Source organism: Anabrus simplex, chromosome 1, assembly GCF_040414725.1.
Source record: "Anabrus simplex isolate iqAnaSimp1 chromosome 1, ASM4041472v1, whole genome shotgun sequence".
Taxonomy (NCBI): Eukaryota; Metazoa; Arthropoda; class Insecta; order Orthoptera; family Tettigoniidae; genus Anabrus; species Anabrus simplex.
In genome coordinates this window covers 957,074,262-957,096,026 of record NC_090265.1, presented here as the reverse complement: position 1 = coordinate 957,096,026, position 21,765 = coordinate 957,074,262, and positions in this window count along the sequence as shown.

The window sequence follows — 21,765 nt, the reverse complement described above, 5'->3', positions numbered from 1 at the left end:
GTGGGGTCGCGGGTGCGAACTGCTTCGCATATGTGGATTTGGCCCTATTTTACGGCCGGATGTCCTTCCTGACGCCAACCCTATATAGAGGGATGTAATCACTATTGCGTGTTGCTGTGGTGGCTGGTAGTGTAGTATGTTGTCTGAATATGATGAGAAGAGTATTGGGACGGACATATACACCCAGTCCCCGAGCCAGAAGAATTAATCGGACCCGATTAAAATCACCGACCCAGCCGGGAATCGAACCCGGGACCCTCTGAACCGAAGGCCAGTACGCTGACCATTCATCCAACGAAGCCGACATCATTATTATTATTAATATTATTATTATTACTATTATTATTATTATTATTATCATCGGAAGTATTAAGTGACCTTTATGTTTACTTACATATGATATGTGTAAAGAATTGGAATCACAGATAAGGCTTTTTTGCAGGTGAATTAAAACGTTCTTCTTCTTCTTCTTCTTCTTCTTTTGCCTTTTTTCCCACATCTGTGGGGTCGCGGGTGCGAACTGTATCGCACATGTGGATTTGGCCCTGTTTTAGCCGGATGCCCTTCCTGACGCCAACCTCCTGTGGAAGGATGTAATCACTGTTGCGTATTTCTGTAGTGTTTGGAAGTGTAGTGTTTTGTCTGAATATGAAGAGGAAAGTTTTGGAAGAAACACAAACACCCAGTCCCCAAGCCAGAAGAATTAAACACAATTAAAATCCCCGACCAGGCCGGGAATCGAACCCTGGGCCCTATTAGCCGAAGGCCTCAACGCAGACCATTCAGCCAATGAGTCGAACAGATGATTTTAAACTGTATAGAGAAATAAATAAGTTACAGGATCGTGAGTGACTGCAAAAAGACCTCGACGAGGTGAATTGTCTAGTTGTAAGTTTCACCAAGAAGAAAAGTCCTCTCAGTTTTAATTACTGTGTTGTCCGAGTGAAAGTGCCTCATGGGACCACTGTAAGTACCTAGGTCTTAATATACGAGAAAATCTTAATTGGCGCAATTACATTAAGGAGGTCATAAATAAATGTTGCATAAATAAATGTTAGGGGTTAGAGTAAGGATGTAAAGTAGAGTACATATAAATTACTGGCAATACCCTAACTAGAGTATGGTTACAATGCAAGGCTCTCACCAGGATTACTTTATTCGAAAACTGGAAAAGATTTAATGAAAAGGAGTACGATTTGTTCTAAGAGTAGTGTTATGAAAATGCTGCGCAGTCTTGGGAGTATCGTGACGAGCTGTCTAGTGGAGAGATGTCGTGGAATGGCATTAGTGGACGAATAAATTTAATGAAGTTTTAAAAATAGTATAGATCATAAAAAGGTAAATTTGGAATTCAAGAGGACAAACTGGGGCAAATAGTCGTATACAGGAAGAGGAATTAAGGATTGGAATAATTTACCAAGCGAGATGTTCAATAAACATCCAACTTCATTGAAACCATTTAAGAAAAGACCTGGTAAACAATTTATGCGGAATCTGACACCTGGATAACAACCCAAAATGAAGATCAGTGGTGGATGATGATGATGATGATGATGATGATGATGATGATGATGATGATGATGATCGCATGGTGTTCCATGCGGACCAAATTCTATTTCAGTATGAATTCGCGTCAAATAGAATTCCATCAATTTCCAAGGAAAACATCAACGAAGCTGCTCAAGCCATTGCATCTACTATCCTCTCTTACACTAACCACGTACTTATTTCGATGTCAGAACGCCTCGAAAAGAAACTGCAGTCTGCTTCAGGAAGCAAACGTCTTTGTGGCACGCTAAAGCGTAACTAACCTCAAAATATAGAATACGACTGCATCACCAGTGGTAATATATCAGCAGTTCTCATACTGCCCTGGATGCGTAAAGTACTGGAACTGGAACTAAAAGGAGCACATCACTTCTGCTGCTGGACTCCTGGTCTGGTCAGACCGACACAGTTCGTCGACTGAAGCTTTCAGACAGAGGAATGTAAATTTGGACACAAAAATCACACTCGGTTAAACTATTTGAGCGACTCATGGAAGTCATGATGAGAATACCGTCATCCCACATTACAAGTTCTTCATTTTCAAGTTGCATTCTTCCATTACACTCAACTGAGTGCACCAGAGTACCAGCCTTTGCTTCACTATGCGTGGAAGACGTCTGGATACGTATCACAGGACACGCTACTTCCATATAGTAATGTGATGGACCTCAGTTTTTCTATTCTTGACACATGCAGCACTTCCAGTGCCGTCATTAATTTCTCGTGGTGCAATATGTATCATATGCGCATCACTGGCTTCTCACACAACCACTTTACCATATTACCATGTTACAGAATGAGGTGCGTAAATGAAATTAGAAAATTCAATATGATTTAATAAATATCAGCATTTTAATAATTCACAGGCACAGTGCGTTTGGCACGTTATGATTGCAAACATTACAACCACGCATCCTACTGCCATAAGCTTTGTTTTAAGGGTTGTCGGTGATTAAAAAATGTATCACTTCAGACTAGTTATTATGGTCTCTTGTTTGTCACCCCAGAATGTTTTATGACGATTACCGTAGAGGAGACGAAAGCTTCCCTTATCAGAATGAACGATAACCAAACCTGTTCCTCTCGTGTGAACTGTACCTTCATTGCCCCGAGGACTAAATTTAAGTTTGGTTAGCAAACTCCAATCTTGTTAAAGTCTCAAGACACAAGTATCTTGATAACTGTTGACAAGGAAGTAGTCATTTAAAGGTCGAAGGGTGACGCGCTTGCACCTTGAAAATAATCTCTCTCATTCATGGCTCCAGTCTTCGGCAGTGTCTTGTGGGCAGCAATCAGGTTCACAACTTAATTATTTTCGAGTAATTTTTGATTTTACCTGTATTTTGACCGGTACTATTTGTGGATCAGTAATAGAGTGTCGGCTTCCTGATCACAAGATCGTGAATTTCTTAGCAGCGATAGTCGGGTTGTTTTTTGGCGGAATCGGCGCTCCAAGTTGTATATCATAATGTAAAATATTGTGGTGACACTTTCAGTGTTAAGCTAACAAAATTAATTAAAACTCAGCTATGTGGTAGAGTAGAACGAAACGTCCAAAATTGGCATTCACGCAACCTAAATGCCCATAAACGAAAATGTCTGAAGACGGTAGCTGAGGCCATACGGTTATTATTATTATTATTATTATTATTATTATTATTATTATTATTATTATTATTATTATTATTATTATTATTATTATTAAGTGTTCAACGCACCACAATTTATGAACACTCGAGCATTTTCCGCGTCTTAGTAAATAAAGTATCAATTGTTAATGTAGTCATCGTGATTTCTCTCATAGACATAAAATCGATAGTTTTCTGAACGAAAACTCAGCCCAATATACAGCTGACGACCGTTACACAGTAGGATCTACAAATATGGAATTTTCCGTGTGCTACTTGGCTTTCTTGATCGGGTCTTCAGCCTCTCGTATACGGCAGCTCCCCAGGTTACTTCACGAGGCTCATTGAAACCCATTACAACACTCAAACTAGGATTGAAATCCATGAACGAGCTCAGGTGCTACCAAATATATATATATATACATATGTACAAAGCCTTTAGGGCCCTGGGGCTCTTAACTTTGGAGCGTAGGTTGGCGACTACGGGGCCCTCAGCTGAGTACTGGCATTGCTTCCACTTACTTGTGTCAAGCTCCTCACTTTCATCTATCCTATTCGGCTTCCATTGTTCAACTCTTCTTCATTTCCGACCCCGATGATATTAGAACACTCGAGGCCTAGGGAGTCCTTCATTTTCCCTCCCACTCCTGGTCCTTTCATTCACCATCGTCACCATAAGAGCTATCTGAGTCGGTGCGACGTAAATCAACTTATTTAAAAAATGGCAAAACATGGAAAGCCATCTTCAGGGATGCCGACAGTGGGGTTCGAACTGAGTGCAAGCTGATAGCTACGTGGCTCAAACCGCGCAGCCACTTCCTCGGTTCTCCGGTACTCTCTGGCAAGTTCTGCTGCACACTTCCTTGGCTTGCTCAGTTCCTCAGATTTCTCTCCTCCTGGGGGATTTACGGTAGGCTCTGTCCATTTAGGCCCAACGTATTTAGACATTTTGCAAATTTAGTGCAATTTTTAACTTTTCAGCAGACCTGATCACAAAGTTATGTATGATATATTCCTACGAGACGTAACAATACTATCTAGCAACACTGAGTCGCGAGCCATACTAATTTTGCTGTGTAGCAATAATCACCTCTGTGGTGTAGTGGTTAGCGTGATTAGCTGCCACCCCCGGAGGTCCGGGTTCGATTCCCGGTTCTGCCACGAAATTTGAAAAGTGGTACGAGGGCAGGAACGGGGTCTACTCAGCCAAATGCCGGGATGGTACCTAACTAAAGGCCACGGCCGCTTACTTCCCTCTTCCTTGCCTGTCCCATCCAATCTTCCCATCCCTCCACAAGGCCCCTGTTCAACATAGCAGGTGAGGCAGCCTGGGCGAGGTACTGGTCATTCTCCCCAGTTGTATCCCCGACCCAAAAGTCTGAATCTCCAGGACACTGCCCTTGATGCGGTAGAGGTGGGATCCCTCGCTGAGTCCGCGGGAAAAACCGACCCTGGAGGGTAAACAGATTACGAACGAGCAATAATCACCATTTCAACACAAAATGGCGGGCGCTTCCACCATTCATCATGGCGTCACTGACTAGTCATGGAAATATCGAATGTTTTAAACTATCGATAGACTACCGATTGTGAAGCGTGACTATCGAATGAAAGCATTCGATAGTTTCATAGGGTTTGAAATCGGTTAAAATAGTAATATACCGGTACGTTTTGAACTGCGGTAGTACTAGTAACCAGTAATACAGTAAGTCGTTTGCTAGTAACTACCGAAATGCGGATTGTTATATTATACTACCGATTTTTTATAGCATGTTTCTTTTGTTGGTAGTGATATAAGCGGAAATATTAAGACTTGTAACAAACGTTACACAATGTTCGAGTGAAGTGATTGGAAACTGAAATACCTACGTTAGTCTATAAAATAAGATTTTTTTTCTGGTTGCTTTACGTCGCACCGACACAGATAGGTCTTATGGCGACGATGGGACAGGGAAGGGCTAGGAGTGGGAGTGGCCTTAATTAAGGTACAGCCCCAGCAGTTGCCTGGTGTGAAAATGGGAAACCACGGAAAACCATCTTCAGGGCTACCGACAGTGGGGTTCGAACCTACTATCTCCCGAATACTGGATACTGGCCACACTTAAGCGACTGCAGCTATCGAGCTCGGTACGAAAAATAAGATAAAATGTCCCGAATAAAGTAATTGCGGTCAATACGTTTCATTTTTAATAAAATGCATTTTCTTGTCCCTACCACATGTTAATGGATATAAGAAGATCGTCTGTTCACAAAATAACAAATGTTAGGAAATTTCAAATGAAGGTTAGGTTTACACCTCATTGTAATGACACCACCTATTAAAGTAATGTGAATACAGCAAACTAAACTACACTGACTGACAGAGCAAATGCAACACCAAGAAGGAGTGGTCAGAACTTTATGCCAATTGCAGGGTAGACTGACGTCACTGAGGTATGCTCATGATGTGAAATGCGCCGCTGTGCTGCGCACGTAGCGAACGATAAATGGGACACGGCGTTGGCGAATGGCCCACTTCGTACCGTGATTTCTCAGCCGACAGTCATTGTAGAACGTGTTGTCGTGTGCCACAGGACACGTGTATAGCTAAGAATGCCAGGCCGCCGTCAACGGAGGCATTTCCAGCAGACAGACGACTTTACGAGGGGTATGGTGATCGGGCTGAGAAGGGCAGGTTGGTCGCTTCGTCAAATCGCAGCCGATACGCATAGGGATGTGTCCACGGTGCAGCGCCTGTGGCGAAGATGGTTGGCGCAGAGACATGTGGCACGTGCGAGGGGTCCAGGCGCAGCCCGAGTGACGTCAGCACGCGAGGATCGGCGCATCCTCCGCCAAGCGGTGGCAGCCCCGCACGCCACGTCAACCGCCATTCTTCAGCATGTGCAAGACACCCTGGCTGTTCCAATATCGACCAGAACAATTTCCCGTCGATTGGTTGAAGGAGGCCTGCACTCCCGGCGTCCGCTCAGAAGACTACCATTGACTCCACAGCATAGACGTGCACGCCTGGCATGGTGCCGGGCTAGAGCGACTTGGATGAGGGAATGGCGGAACGTCGTGTTCTCCGATGAGTCACGCTTCTGTTCTGTCAGTGATAGTCACCGCAGACGAGTGTGGCGTCGGCGTGAAGAAAGGTCAAATCTGGCAGTAACTGTGGAGCGCCCTACCGCTAGACAACGCGGCATCATGGTTTGGGGCGCTATTGCGTATGATTCCACGTCACCTCTAGTGCGTATTCAAGGCACGTTAAATGCCCACCGCTACGTGCAGCATGTGCTGCGGCCGGTGGCACTCCCGTACCTTCAGGGGCTGCCCAATGCTCTGTTTCAGCAGGATAATGCCCGCCCACACACTGCTCGCATCTCCCAACAGGCTCTACGAGGTGTACAGATGCTTCCGTGGCCAGCGTACTCTCCGGATCTCTCACCAATCGAACACGTGTGGGATCTCATTGGACGCCGTTTGCAAACTCTGCCCCAGCCTCGTACGGACGACCAACTGTGGCAAATGGTTGACAGAGAATAGAGAACCATCCCTCAGGACACCATCCGCACTCTTATTGACTCTGTACCTCGACGTGTTTCTGCGTGCATCGCCGCTCGCGGTGGTCCTACATCCTACTGAGTCGATGCCGTGCGCATTGTGTAACCTGCATATCGGTTTGAAATAAACATCAATTATTCGTCCGTGCCGTCTCTGTTTTTTCTCCAACTTTCATCCCTTTCGAACCACTCCTTCTTGGTGTTGCATTTGCCTGGCAGTCAGTGTAAATGAAAAAAACATATTTTCTAAGGACCAAGTAATAGTGCACATATTAATTTAAAAATAATTCCATTCATTTAAGGTTAATGTTCAATCATTAGAAGTTCATGGTTAGTATATCGAAAGTATTTATAAAAAGTATAACATGATTATTTATTGATAAAGGGCACAATAATAAAATTGCATTTATCATTATACAACTTTGAGTGAGATATCTATTAATTTATAATAAATAGCACTGACTTCACTTCTTTATGAAAGAGGAGCCGATTTGAGCGCCTCAGCCGTCTGAGCCACTCAGCTCGGCGTAATACAGATGGTGAGCAAAAGTATATGAAGATAATAAAGGCACATTGATTCGTTTGGGCATTAGAACACACACAAAAACTTAAGTGTGTTAAATGGGCTGAAAAGCTCTAGCCTTCTGAGCCCAACTTGGCAGATTCGATCCTGGCTCAGTCCGGTAGTATTTTAAGGTGCTCAAATACGTCGACCTCATGACGGTAGATTTACTGATACGTAAAAGAACTCCTGAGCGGCAAAATTCTGACAAATCGGCGTCTTCGAAAACCGTTGGGACGTAAAATCATTATTATTATTATTATTATTATTATTATTATTATTATTATCATTATTTAGTATTTTAACACTTGAAAGATAAGACAATCTAACTCTCCTTAAATCAACCAAAAATTATTAGACAAAATGAAGTACGTCTTAATACATGAATGCATACATACATGCGTCTTAATTATAGGCTGTTACAAATCTCAACGTTCAGTCTACAAGCCTCTGACAAGTAACTGTACTTCTCCACAATTCTCGACTTCCAATTAGCTCTGTGGATTCGATTATTCCTTCACCTCTTACCTATAAATCATTTAAACATTTGAGTCCAGACTTGTTTGAAAAATAGCTACCATTATCCAGTTTAAAATGTTGTCACTCTCACAACAAGGACCCTACATACTCCAAAATTGGTGCAGAGCCCTATAAATACGTAGTTAGTCAAAAATTCATATTGATAGGATGAAACTCATAATTTTAGCTTGTAGCATAGGGTAGTGCAAGAACGGAGAGGTGCTAAAACTCATCGTAAAAGTCCAAAATGAGGAAAATTGTCATCAGAGCAGAAGAAATGGCAGCTAAGGGGTCCAGTTTATGCGAATAAGTGTCCACTGTATGCAATCAGGTAACTGAGTGTAAGTCCAATAGTTAACTGACTAAATGTTTAAAGCTCATTTTCTCTAGAGCAGAATTATCAACAACTTTTAATGTATAAAATGTTCCACGAGATGTAGATTTCAATCTCCTTCATATTTTCAGGGTAGAGTCTATATGTAAGAATAGATACTAAATAATACCACAAAGAATTTTCTTACATATTATTGTCAACAATTATATGTTGGAAACTTTAAAAACATATTACAACTTGAATTTTTAATAGGAAATATCATTTTAAGAACCAGTGTGTAATAATAAGCCAAAACAGAGATGTCAGTGTATTTGTACATTTTATTTTATTTTGAGTTTCTACTACTTTTATGACTTTCCCCACACCTGTGGGGTCGCGGTTGCGAGTTGCATCAAGCATGTGGAAATGGCCCTGTTTTTAAGACCTGATGGCCTTTCTGACGCCAACCCTAATATGGAGGGATGTAATCACTATTTCGTGTTTACGTGGTGGTTGGGAGTGTGGTACGTAGTCTAAATATGGAGAGGAGAGAGTTGTTGCAGACACAAACACTCAGTCCCCGAGCCATAAGAATTAATCGGAGGCGATTAAAATTTCCGATCCGGCCGGGAATCCAACCCAGGACTTTCTGAACCAAAGGACAATACGCTGACAATTCAGCTAGGGAGTCGGACTTGTTTAACAAGAGCTAAATTTTCAAATTAATATTGCATTACTCTCATATCAAGGAACCTGTGTACATATTAGAAGTGTGTGGTAATAATATCGTAAAAATTTCAGCCTGATTTCAGCGTATTTGACAGATAAATTGCCTTACCAGAAGTAAGAAAAATATAATTTAGTCCAGGAGCTGACTTGCTTACAGAATACCGCTGATCGCAACCGTGAGTTCACTGTATTTGCTTTGCTGCATTTTTTTTGCTAGTGGTTTTACGTCGCACCGACACAGATAGGTCTTATGGCGACGATGGGATAGGAAAGGCCTAGGAATTGGAAGGAAGCGGCCGTGACCTTAATTAAGGTACAGCCCCAGCATTTTCCTGGTGTGAATTGGGAAACCATGGAAAACCATCTTCAGGGCTGACGACAGTGTGATTCGAAACCACTATCTCCCGGATGGAAGCTCACAGCTGCGCGCCTCTAACCGCAGGGCCAACTCGCCTGGTGCTGTATCTTGATTCGATATCACGTGCTATACTACTATCCTGAGAGAGTACACATCCTAAATACTTGAAATGACCCACCTGCTTTCACTTTCGTATTCCCGAGCTGACAGTGAATCCTTTCAGGTTTCCTCACTAGTGACTTCACTTTAGTCTTGGAAGTGCTAATTTTTATACCACACTCTCTCCAGCACTTCCAACCCCAAAATATTAGATTTCCGGCTTTCAGCAGAGTTTGCCTTTAAGATAAAGTCGTTGGGGTACTCCAAACCACTCAATGCATTTCCACCGAACCAGAACCTCCCCTTGTCACTTTACATGTAAATTATTCATGTAAACTATAAATAATAAAGATAGTTATTAATAGGCCTCGGAAACTGAAGACCAAAAAATAGCCTAAAAATGACCAGTAAAAAGACCTAAGTCCGCCTCTATGGTGTAGTGGTTGGTGTGATTAGCTGCCACCCCCGGAGGCCCGGGTTCGGTTCCCGGCTCAGCCGCGAAATTTGAAAAGTGGTATGAGGGCTGTAACGGGGTACACTCAGCCCTGGGAGGTCAACTGAGTAGAGGTGGGTTCGATTCCCACCTCAGCCGTCCTCGAAGTGGTTTTCCGTGGTATCCCACTTCTCCAGGCAAATGCCGGGATGGTACCTCACTTAAGGCCACGGACGATTTTTCCCTCCTCCTTGTCTATCCCCTCCATTCTTCCCATTCCCCACCAAGGCCCCTGTTCAGCATAGCAGGTGAGGCCGCCTGAGCGAGGTATTGGTCATCCTCTCCAGTTGTATCCCCCGACCCAATGTCTGACGTTCCAGGACACTGCCCTTGAGGCGGTAGAGGTGGGTCCCTCGCTGAGTCCGAGGGAAATACCGACCCTGGATGGTAAACAGATTAAGAAGAATAATAGTAAGCAGAAGAAGACCTAAAATTATCCTTAAAAAGAGGACCTAAAAACTGTGAAAATGGACGTTAAAATGCGATCAAAACTCGCCATAATTGATGGCACAATTGTATTTTATATAAAAAAGAACATAATCCTCATGTTCACTCATGGGAATTGGCGCTAGGTTTATTTTACGCACGTTAATTGTAAAATGTTGAAAATTAATTACATCATTCCTGCACCACTGTTCAAGATAAATTTAGTCTCTAAATCATAAATCTTGGTCATAACTTTGCGGATATTTCCGGGACTGATATAATTCTCTTTGTAATAAGGTACGTTGTCTGATAAGGCAAAGGCTAGGATAGGCATGATTAGTTTTAACTTCGGAAGTTTGCGCGGCACTCGAATTACATCACCACCTTCTATGGGTATATAATATCTTTCCTAATAACACATTTGATTTCAAAAATGATAAAAAAAATTTAATGCACACACCATTATTAGGCCTATCATTCGGTTCGAAGTTTTACCCAAATTTGCCTTAATACAAGGTCTTTTGTAAACGGGAACACTGAAGCTTGTGCCCTACCTCTTACTTCCATCCAAGCACACAGCACATTAAACTATAAACATATTGCATACGTAACAAAAAATAAGGAAAATACTTTCAGAGAAGAACACTAGAATCAGAATCAACATTAACGTAATGACCACCGATATTGTTGGAATAAATAAGCTCTTTGAGAACAAACAGCTTCTTACGGCACTGCAAGAGGATCTATAACCTTCTTAAGACCATAAATAAATATAATGTACTATTAATAATATACAAATTTCCGTAAATGTTTGATAACAACACGACTTACAAAAATCAAAACAAACGCTTGCTAGCACTCCAGCTGCCGCCGTTGTGGATAGTTTCGATAGGTCGGTTAAGGTCTGAGGTATTATAGTTGGTCTTGTCTAAACCACGCTAGGGTTACAGAAATTGGAATTCGGAAACCTCACCTCAGTTGGCTTGCAGTATATTACAATAGTCATCTCCAGGCTCTTAGGTGTAAAGGATCATCGGTTTTCGGACAGCATGTCGCAAAACATCGAGAAACTTATCTCCACATCAACGGATGTTAAGGGTTCATTCGTGCAGTAGGTGAAATCTTCATATTCATAAACACTCACATCAAAGTTTTCTTCTTTCAATAGTTCACATATTATGCACATAATTTGATACTCCCCGTTTTTTCAAGCATTAGTTTCATTTTTTCTCTTACTACAGAAAATATAGGGGCTGCCTGGCCGAGGCGGCAAAGGCGTGCTCGGTTCGCCCGGAAGGACATGGGTTCGAATCCCCGTCAGGAAGTCGTAAAATTTAAGAAACGAGATGTCCACGAGATTTCCACTTCCGAGGGTGCATATGGCCCTGAGATTCACTCAGCCTACACCAAAAATGACTACCAGGTTAATTCCTGTGGCTGGCGTAGAGCTAATCACTCTACCCCATCGCGTGCCGATGTTAACAATGGTGGAAGCCTTTACCTTCCACTCCTCCAAGTGCCTTCATGGTCTGTACGAAGGTGACTTTGCTTTGCTTTTACTACAGAAAATATGTTTAAGATGTGATAGATGAATTAATGACGATTCAAGTTGAGAATGGGCAGTGCAAATGTATTCGAAAGAAGCTGAAGTCACAAAACAAGCCGTTAAGACCTGACAAAACAAAAAAGGCAAACTATAAGCCAAAAAAGACGAAGAAAGGAAAAAAAGGACAAATAAAGCCTACCATTTTCTGGCCTTCAATGACCGAGAATGAGCAAATATTATGTTGGATCTCGTCCTCGGACAATCGAGAAAAAAATGACTTTTCCTAAACTTCCGAGCCCTACTTATCATCAAAAAATTAAATAAAAATGCCAGAGTATAAAAGTAGTAGGCTGCACTACTGGGCAGCTCTGCTCAAGACAATCTGAGGACTACAAATTACATGGCTCAAGTTCGCTTGTATTTGATTTCTCCTCGACAGAACAAAGCGTAACATTTTAATTATACCTCCTCTGATGGGGTCAGGTCGGAGCATTTCATCGGAATAATGGAGAGATGGCTGCATAAGAAGAGGAGATTGCAGCTCGCGGACATACTTGGAGTCCTAGACACAAAGTGCTTAAGGCTGAGGAAACAACACAGACCAGACATTGTGTTCATCTCCACAGGTTCCTCAAAATCTAACTTGCAACTGAAGACTATGAAATGTAAGACGAAAGCAATTACCGAATGATAGCTCAGAAATTAAAGTAATCATGTATCCTTCTACTGCTGTGATTATCATTACTTAATCCGCTATCTTAGGATCCGGAGGCCGACACTCTACCACATTATTATTACTATTATTATTATTATTATTATTATTAATAATAATAATCCGTTTACCTTCCAGGGTTGGTTTTTCTCTCGGACTCAGCGAGGGATCCCACCTCTACGCCTCAAGGGCAGTGCCCTGGAGCGTGAGAATTTGGGTCGTGGGGATACAACTGGGGAAGAGGACCAAAACCTCGCCCAGGTGGCTTCACCTGCTATGCTGAACAGAGGCTTTGTTGGGGCATGGGGACATTGGAAGGGATAGACAAGGAAGAGGGAAGGAAGCGGCCGTGGCCTTAAGTTAGGTACAATCCCGGCATTTGCGTGAAGGAGAAGTGGGAAACCATGGAAAACCACTTCGAGGATGGCTGAGGAGGGAATCGGAGCCCCTCTACTCAGTTGACCACCCGAGGCTGAGTGGACCCCATTCCAGCCCTCGTACCACTTTTCAAATGTCGTCGCAAAGCCGGTAATCGAACCCTGTCCTCCGGGGATGCCAGCTAATCACACTAACCACTACACCACACAGACGGACATTATTATTATTATTATTATTATTATTATTATTATTATTATTATTTTATTGTACATACTGTACAAACACAGCATTATTCAGACACGCAGGACACCCATGGATGTCAAATCGAACGACGTGTACCTGGTCCCTCCCGAGGCCTCGCACGAATATTTACATCATTATAAACTGCTATGCTTTTACAGCGTTCAGTCCACAAGCCTCTTGAGAATTAAGTGAGCTCCTCCAAGATCCTTGTATTTGCGACAAGCTCTGCGACCTCGTTTGGTTCCACATCACTGGGTCTAACCATCATCACATAGGTCTCCCTCTATTTCTCCTGTCCTCCACGGACGAATCCATTATTCTCCCAGGTAACCTATCCGCCTCCACTCACCTTCCATGACTCCACTATGGAATCCGCTTTATACTTCTTGTTCCATCGAGTTTATTCCTGACTTATCCTTTATCCCCTCATTCCGAATACTCTTCTGCCATTGTTCCCACCTGTTTGTTCCAGCAATCATTGTCGTTACCTTATGTTTATTTTTATTTCCAATTTATGAATAAGATATCCAACCAGCTTTCGCTCACATACTACAGTACAAAGTCGTTATGAAAACAGAAAATAAAGTTTCGCCTGGGAGATGACTGTTTTCTTATAGAACACCATTGATCGTAACTGCATGCTTACTGCATTAACTTCTCTGCACCTGGATTCAATTTCACTTAGTATACTGAAATCTGGGGAGAATCCACATCCTAAATACTTGAAATAATCGACCAGTTCCACTTTCGGATTCCCAACCTGACTTACCTGTTTTTTCTCAGACCCTTCAAATAATCCATGTAGCGTTGAGACTTTCGATTCAGAGGTTCCACCGAGCTCGATAGATGCAGTCGCTTAAGTGCGGCCAGTATCCAGTATTCGGGAGATAGTAGGTTCGAACCCCACTGTCGGCAGCCCTGAAGATGGTTTTCCGTGGTTTCCCATTTTTACACCAGGCAAATGCTGAGGCTGTACCTTAATTAAGGCCACGGCCGCTTCCTTCCCACTCCTAGCCCTTTCCTGTCCCATCGTCGCCATAAGACCTATCTGTGTCAGTGCGACGTAAAACAACTAGCAAAAATAAAATTCAGAGGTTCCGGATTCGATTCCCGCCTGATTAATTCTTCTGGCTTGGGCACTGTGTGATTGTGTTTGTCCTAACACTTTCTTATTCATATCCAGGCACCACGCCACACTACAACCAACACAGAAGCACGCAATCGTGACTACATCCCTCCACACAGGGTTGGTATCAGGAAGGGCATCCGGCCCTAAAACAGGGCCAAATCCACATGTGTGACGCAGAAGAAAATTATCCATGAATAACAAAGATGAAATATTACATCCTTATTTAATCCCATTTACTACCTTGAACTAAGAACACAAGGGGGACAATACACGTCACAATTATAATGATGTCTCTTAGAAGCCGTTTTAAATTTTACCTGTTACCTACGATAACTTTTAACGTTTTAATTAATTAATATTATTGGTTTTACGTCACATTAGCTACTTTTACGGTTTTCGGACACGCCGAAGTGCCGGAATTTTGACCCGCGGGAGTTTTATTACGTGCCGATACATCTACCGACACGAGACTGGCGTATTTGAGCAACTTCAAATACCAGCGAACTGAGCCAGGATGGAACCTGCCATCATGCAGTCAGAAGGCCAGCGTTTTACCGCCTGAGCTACTCAGCCCGGTTGAAAGGTTTTATATTGTACAATGTTATCGTAGTATACAGTAGAGCGAATACCTAACTGCGAGAAGAAGGTGAAGGGTTACTGTGTGTCAAAGTGCTCGGAATTCATACGTTGCGCGTGCTTTGGTTTCCTGGTTAGTGATTCGTTCGAATAGGGAGGTCCACAGTTGGCGAATAAAACATGTTTTAAGAAATTCCGTTTTGTAGAAAAGCACTTGTTGGGGTTTGAAAACAATCATACCACTGCATTTATAATATTCAAGACTCTAACCGAGTTATAGAAAACAGTGTAGTTCTCTTTAAGAAAAAAAATCGGTGCCGTTATCTCTCCTCAAAAGTACTGCAAGTTAGATTCTAAGGTTCTTGGTATATAAAGCAGAATGTCTGTCTGTCTGTCTGTCTGTCTGTCTGTCTGTCTGTCTGTCTGTCTGTCTGTCTGTCTGTCTGTCTGTCTGTCTGTCTGTCTGTCTGTCTGTCTGTCTGTCTGTCTGTCTGTCTGTCTGTCTGTCTGTCTGTCTGTCTGTCTGTCTGTCTGTCTGTCTGTCTGTCTGTCTGTCTGTCTGTCTGTCTGTTCCGTATACGAAGCGTGTTTTTTAAGTTAAGTACCGTTTTTAAATATGGCCGCGGCAGTGCTTGCGCGCTCAGTACGTAGCCTACATCTGTTGGCTAGCCACAGAAGCCATTACGGAAGCATTCGCCCGTGTTTACGTTTGTTTGTGCCTACTGAAAATGCCTCTGACAATTAACGGTGCCGCCGAGTGTGAAGTAAGCACTGTAATTCGTTTTCTAAATGGAAAAGACGTGAAAGCTGCTGAAATTCATCGGCAGATTAGTGAAGTGTATGGAGAACACACTATGAGAAAAGGAATGCTAAGAAAATGGGTTAGAGCAATTAAAGAAGCCGTACTATGTCACGACGAGAAGCGTAGTGGGCGACCGTCTGTCATTATTGAAAACTTTGTGACTACCACTTGTTTCTGCACTTGAAAAAGTATTTAGGTGGTCAGCGCCACGACGATGATGACGACCTAAAAACGGCCGTGCTGCAGTGGCTGACATATCAAGTGGCAGATTTCTATTAGGATAAGTTGGTTTCACGATGTGGTAAGTGCCTTAATATACTCGGAACTTATGTTGAGCAGTAGTTTAAGGTACACGCTTAATGTAAAAAAAAAAAAAAATGCATTACTTTCTTTTCTATGTCAAAACGGTACAGTACTTATTTTAAAAAATGCCTCGTAAAATAACGTTTCACCAATCTGAAACAAATTGTATGTACTTACCTTTTAGGACCCTGAGAGTAACGCTGTCTACAAGAAGTTTGGACAGACCTCTCTATTTTCTAGATTTAGGCCCTTTGGCACACTAGGATAGGATAATATAGGCGAAATATTCTTTCTGTCGTACAAGGACGAGGCGCTCATTTTAACCCTGGCGACGAGAAGAACAAAATTCGACACCGTAAACCATGTTATAAGACCTTAAAAGCAACAGTTTTAGGTATATTGGCACCACGCTACTCCAGCTGTAGGAATCGGATTGCAGAAATAACTGGCAGTAACTATGGCAACGTCAGTTCAAGGGTTCCATAATACAGGCCTGGTGTTCGAAGTAGGCACGTGCTTGTGTAGGCGCAAAGGTCATATGATCTAAGGGGCTAAACGGCTAAAGGGTTCATATAGACTAAAGGACGTAAGGACGTAACAAGGCAAACTTTTTTACTCTCAAAAGAATGTTAAGCTCTGCAAGATAGCTTTGTGGTATATTCGTAAGCGCACGTACGGAACGTACTGTAACGGTAACATTTGAAGGTATATGTTTGTAAAATGTAGAAACTGCCATTAACACTAAAGGGAGGGTTGTAGTCCCGTCTTAACGAAGTGTAACGAAGTATTCTACTACCCTCTGTACGTAAACTCTCATTATTGACATACCAATGAGTTTTGTAAGCTCGAATTATGAATATGCCTCTGAGGTCTAGGCCTACTCTCCCTTTGTAAAGAGCACCGCGCAATGTAGTTAAGTTACCATGTGTGGTGATAACATGATACTCTGCTTTCCAGAGCACAACCGATTTCTAAGTTCTAAAAAAACCTACGTAGATGGAGCTTTGAAAGAAGATAAATATGTAGGGTCAGCTATGCAAGTTACCTGGCTAGATCTTACAATTTAGTAATGGAGAGGTTATGGTAGTCATTGAAGTGCTAGCAAGTTAGAATCGTGAGAAGAAAGTTAGCAAACAAAAACATGCAGAACGGAGGTTTCATACATTTCATACATGTATTTCGCAAACGTCTTACATGTGCACGTTAGCGAACAAGGGAATGCTGACACTCCTTGCTAAAGTTAGACATATGCTGAATGGTGAGAAACTCGGAATGCAATGTTACGGAACACGCTAGTGTGAGAGTGATAGAAGAGATCATCTACGATAACCCTTGCCTATCGTAAGAGGTAATTAAAAGGGGACCTCAAATGCTCTTAACTTGGGAATTAAGCTGAGTCCTGGCATTGTTTCTACTTGCTAAAGAACCAAGCTCTCCATTCGGAAAACGCATGGATTTCTTCACTGTCGACAGCTCTGAAGATAGTTTTCACACTAGGAGCCAAATGCTGGGGTTGTACCGATTACGGTTGTAGAAACAAAAAGTACTATTTTAAAAATCAATGTAGTACATAACTGAATATATCACGGTACAAGTGTTTATTAATAATAATAATAATAATAATAATAATAATAATAATAATAATAATAATAATAATATATTTATCGGAGCACAATCGACCTTTAATTTCTAAAAATAAATGGGTAGATTGAGAGGTAACCAGCTGATTTAAGGTGGGATATGCGATAAATTTTAAGCTATAGGTGACTACTTCTAGGCTAGTAGTTTCTGAGTTTTGAAATGTAGGGGTAGTTTTACTCCCTATCGAATTTTGCTGCTTTCGCAGTGTACAGTTGCAGTAAAAAGTACGTCGTGAATTGGACTATACATCTTAGCTTTGTTATCTTTCTTATTACCTTCCAAATCGTCTCCTTGATTTTTGCCATAAAGGAGAAACTCGCCATGTGTTACGTTACTGCTTACGTGTTTAGAATAGTATTTTGTCGATCAACTTCTATCACGAGCTATAAATTATATTAAACGAGAATAGCGTGTTTAAAATGGAGAACATCTTAGCTGTAAGTGCGCAATAAACCTATCAGCCGGAGGTGTTAGTATAAACTTGTAGATGTTAGTGTCTCTTACTCCTCTCATCGGAGAATTGCATTTGCACCTCCAGGCCTTCATCTGAAAACACTAAAGCAACTGTCATTCCTTAGTAACATTCACAACATACGCAGTTTAAGCGTGTGAACAGAGGGTGTGTACGAGACATTTCCGTACTTCAAACTACGGGCGGACTGCTGATGAGTGCGCGTCGTGTAACAGGGCGATGCCGGATTGGGTGAGAAACAACACTACGCTACAGTAGTTGCTCGAAGTGACTTCCGTTGTAGGACTGAATCCCCATGCAGTCGATTGGCAATTGTGATTAAGCTATTACTTCAACGCAGAGCTTCCCAATCAAATCCAAAATATATCGGGCGAGTTGGCCGTGCGGTTAGGGGCGCGCAGCTGTGAGCTTGCATCCGGGAGATAGTGGGTTCGAACTCCACTGTCGGCAGCCCTGAAGATGGTTTTCCGTGGTTTCCCATTTTCACACCAGGCAAATGCTAGGGGCTGTACCTTGCTTAAGGCCACGACCGCTTCCTTCCCTAGGCCTTTCCTATCCCATCGTCGCCATAAGGCCTGTCTGTGTCGGTTCGACGTTAAGCAATTAGCAAAAAAATCCAAAATATGCCTTCACCTTCCAACTGCGACCAATGCTAACATCAGTAAAATAATATCCCGAATCCACAATAGTCCACAAACGGCATTCCATGCATTTCTTATCCGTTAACCTACGAGCACCCACCAGTTTGCACAAATAATGGCGTTAAGTGACTACCTGGCGGCATGTGAGAAATTTCAGTCAGACCGCAGTGTTGCTAAGAAGTAGAGCCAGTCTCTAGTGACGGATCGTTAATCTCACAGAAAATATCACATTTCTCCTTGTTTCAACAGTAAGCAAAAATGTGTTCTAGACAAAGATTGTTTAAAATTAATGAATACTTTATTTAGGAAGTTCAAAATGATTGACACTCCCTCCATAACTTCGAAAAAGTAGCATTTTGAACTGCGTACCCGATGTATGCATGAATACATACTATAGTGCTGCCTATGGCGTTGCTATTGCGCACAGGTAGAGTAATGCTGCATCATTTGGTGGTGGTGGTGAATTTTGTTTTGAAAGGAAGTACAACCAGGTAATCATCTTCTCGGAACAAATTAAGTGGAAAAGAAATTTAAAATAAAACAAAACAATTCATTCAGCAGAGCAATTTGAAAATGATTTTTTTAACAAAAATCAAAAACGCCAGAAACGCATTAAAAGGGAAAGTAAGGTTCCAGAGTTAGAGAACATACCCTTGATTAATCCACTCTCACACATAAAGCGAACGACGATATCAGCAGTAGTTGCGTCATCAGCTAGAAATGAGTTCGGGGGTCTTCTGCAGGCCGAGATCCCATCTTAGGCCGGAGAGATCGGCGCACTCTGTAAGAATGTGGCCACGGTGAGGTCGGCGCCGCAAGAATACAGTGGGGGCTCTTCCTTCTTCAGGAGATAAGAGTTCACAGATCCTTCATGGCCTATCCTCAGTCTACACAAAACTACGGCCTCTCTCCGTGAAGGCCGAAACGAGGACCCCCCACACGGTAGTTGCCTTCTTAATTGCTCTCACCTTGTTGGGAGTTCGAGATACGTAGCCACTTCGATTTCCAGGACGCCAAGATGGTCCGACGTAGCTGAGAACAAATATCACTAGCGGATACATTCATAGGTCTAGGAGGTCTTTGCATCTTCATTCGCAAGTTCATTTCCCGCAATCCCAACGTGGCTTGAAATGCACATGAAAGCGATTCTGGTGCCATACTCACACAACCTGGCTAGAATGTCATGAATCTGCTGTACGAGTGGGTGTTTCGGGAAACAGGGGTCGATAGACTGCAGAAAACTTAACGAGTCGGTAGACATGAGGAAGTGATATCTTTCGTCGCCCCTTGCAAACATCGTGCTGATATTATCGCAGATGAAAGAGCATCCCACATTTTCTCCGATTTTAGAACTATCCGCAAAGGCATGTCTCGCGCCGGCTACTGCTGAACGAAGTTCTGGAAATACCTCCGATGAACTAAGGCATCCGTGTTCATTTTGGATTCACGAAGTAGATCTAACCGTATATCCTGTCGCAGAACTAACCACGGAAGTACCTCGCTAGAATTCCGCTCAAGACGACCACCGATAAGCCACATCCAACTCAAGACACAAGTTATCAATTCGAAACCTAACTGGGTGTGTGGTATTTGGCCGATTTTGATACCTCTGGTGTTATTGAGTACTAAAAATACCGGGCGAGTTGGCCGTGCGCGTAGAGGCGTGCGGCTGTGAGCTTGCATCCGGGAGATAGTAGGTTCGAATCCCACTATCGGCAGCCCTGAAAATGGTTTTCCGTGGTTTCCCATTTTCACACCAGGCAAATGCTGGGGCTGTACCTTAATTAAGGCCACGGCCGCTTCCTTCCAACTCCTAGGCCTTTCCTATCCCATCGTCGCCATAAGACCTTTCTGTGTCGGCGCGACGTAAAGCCCCTAGCAAAAAAAAAAAATACTAAAAGTGAATGGATAGCTTGGATGTAGCGGCATTTCAAGATTTTTTCAGCGTATGTGAAGAGTAGCTGCTATCTCCTTACTCGTAAAGGTGTAATTCCCGCTTCAGTGAGTAGGCTGTGAATTGGACTAGTACAGAAAGCTCCCGTAGCCAGCCTAACTCCACTATGGTGAACACTGTCTAAAAGGTTCAGCGTAGATATTGATGCTAAACCATAACCCGCATAATCATAGTCTATTCGGGAAAGGACTGTTGCCGTGTAAAAACGTATTAGCACCGCACGGTAAGTCCCTACGAGGTACCGCTCAGAAAATGTCGGATGTTAAGTCCCTTCATGCAGGCAACCTTTTGGTTTCCCATTTTCACACCAGGCAAATGCTGGGGCTGTACCTTAATTAAGGCCACGGCCGCTTCCTTCCAACTCCTAGGCCTTTCCTACCCCATCGTCGCCATAAGACCTATCTGTGTCGGTGCGACGTAAAGCCCGTAGCAGGCAACCTTCAGCTGACGGATTTGGGGTAGCCGCATTAGTCACTTATCTAAACGGAGACCCAGAAACCTGCAGGTACCACTGGTAAGACACTGTTTTGCAAGTGGAGCGCTGGTTCAGGGTGCACAAGCCGAAGTCGACAGAAATGTACAACTGAGGTTTTCGCCACTGAAAATCGAAAACCATGTTGCAGGGCCCATCAACCGACACGGTTAATAGCTTGTTGTAGCTCTCTCTCAGCAAACGCCATCCTTCTTAAGCTGTAATATAGAGCTAAATCGTCTGCATGCAGCGATGGGACGACTGCGGACCCAGCAGAGACAACTATGCCATTGATGGCGATTGCGAATATGGTGACATTAACTACAGATCCCTGTGATACACCATTTTGTTGAACATTATATTGAGAAAATCCATTCCCTACTCGGACTCGAAAGAGTGGTAGAAACATGAAGTTCTCACAAACGTTGGCAAATTTCCCCGTAATCCCCACTGTTGTAGTACGGAGATCGCCAGTTAGTGTCGTAAGCTTTTTTAAGGTCAAAAACACGGCAACTAAGTCGTCCTTCCGGAGAAATGCCTCCTGAATGGCACTCTCCAGTATGACCAGATGCTTGGTGCAAGACCGATAAGAGGAAAAACCACACTGATAGTTAGGCAAGAGACCTTCCTCTTCCATAGTCCACACAAATCGCCGGTTCGCCATCCTTTCAAATAGCTT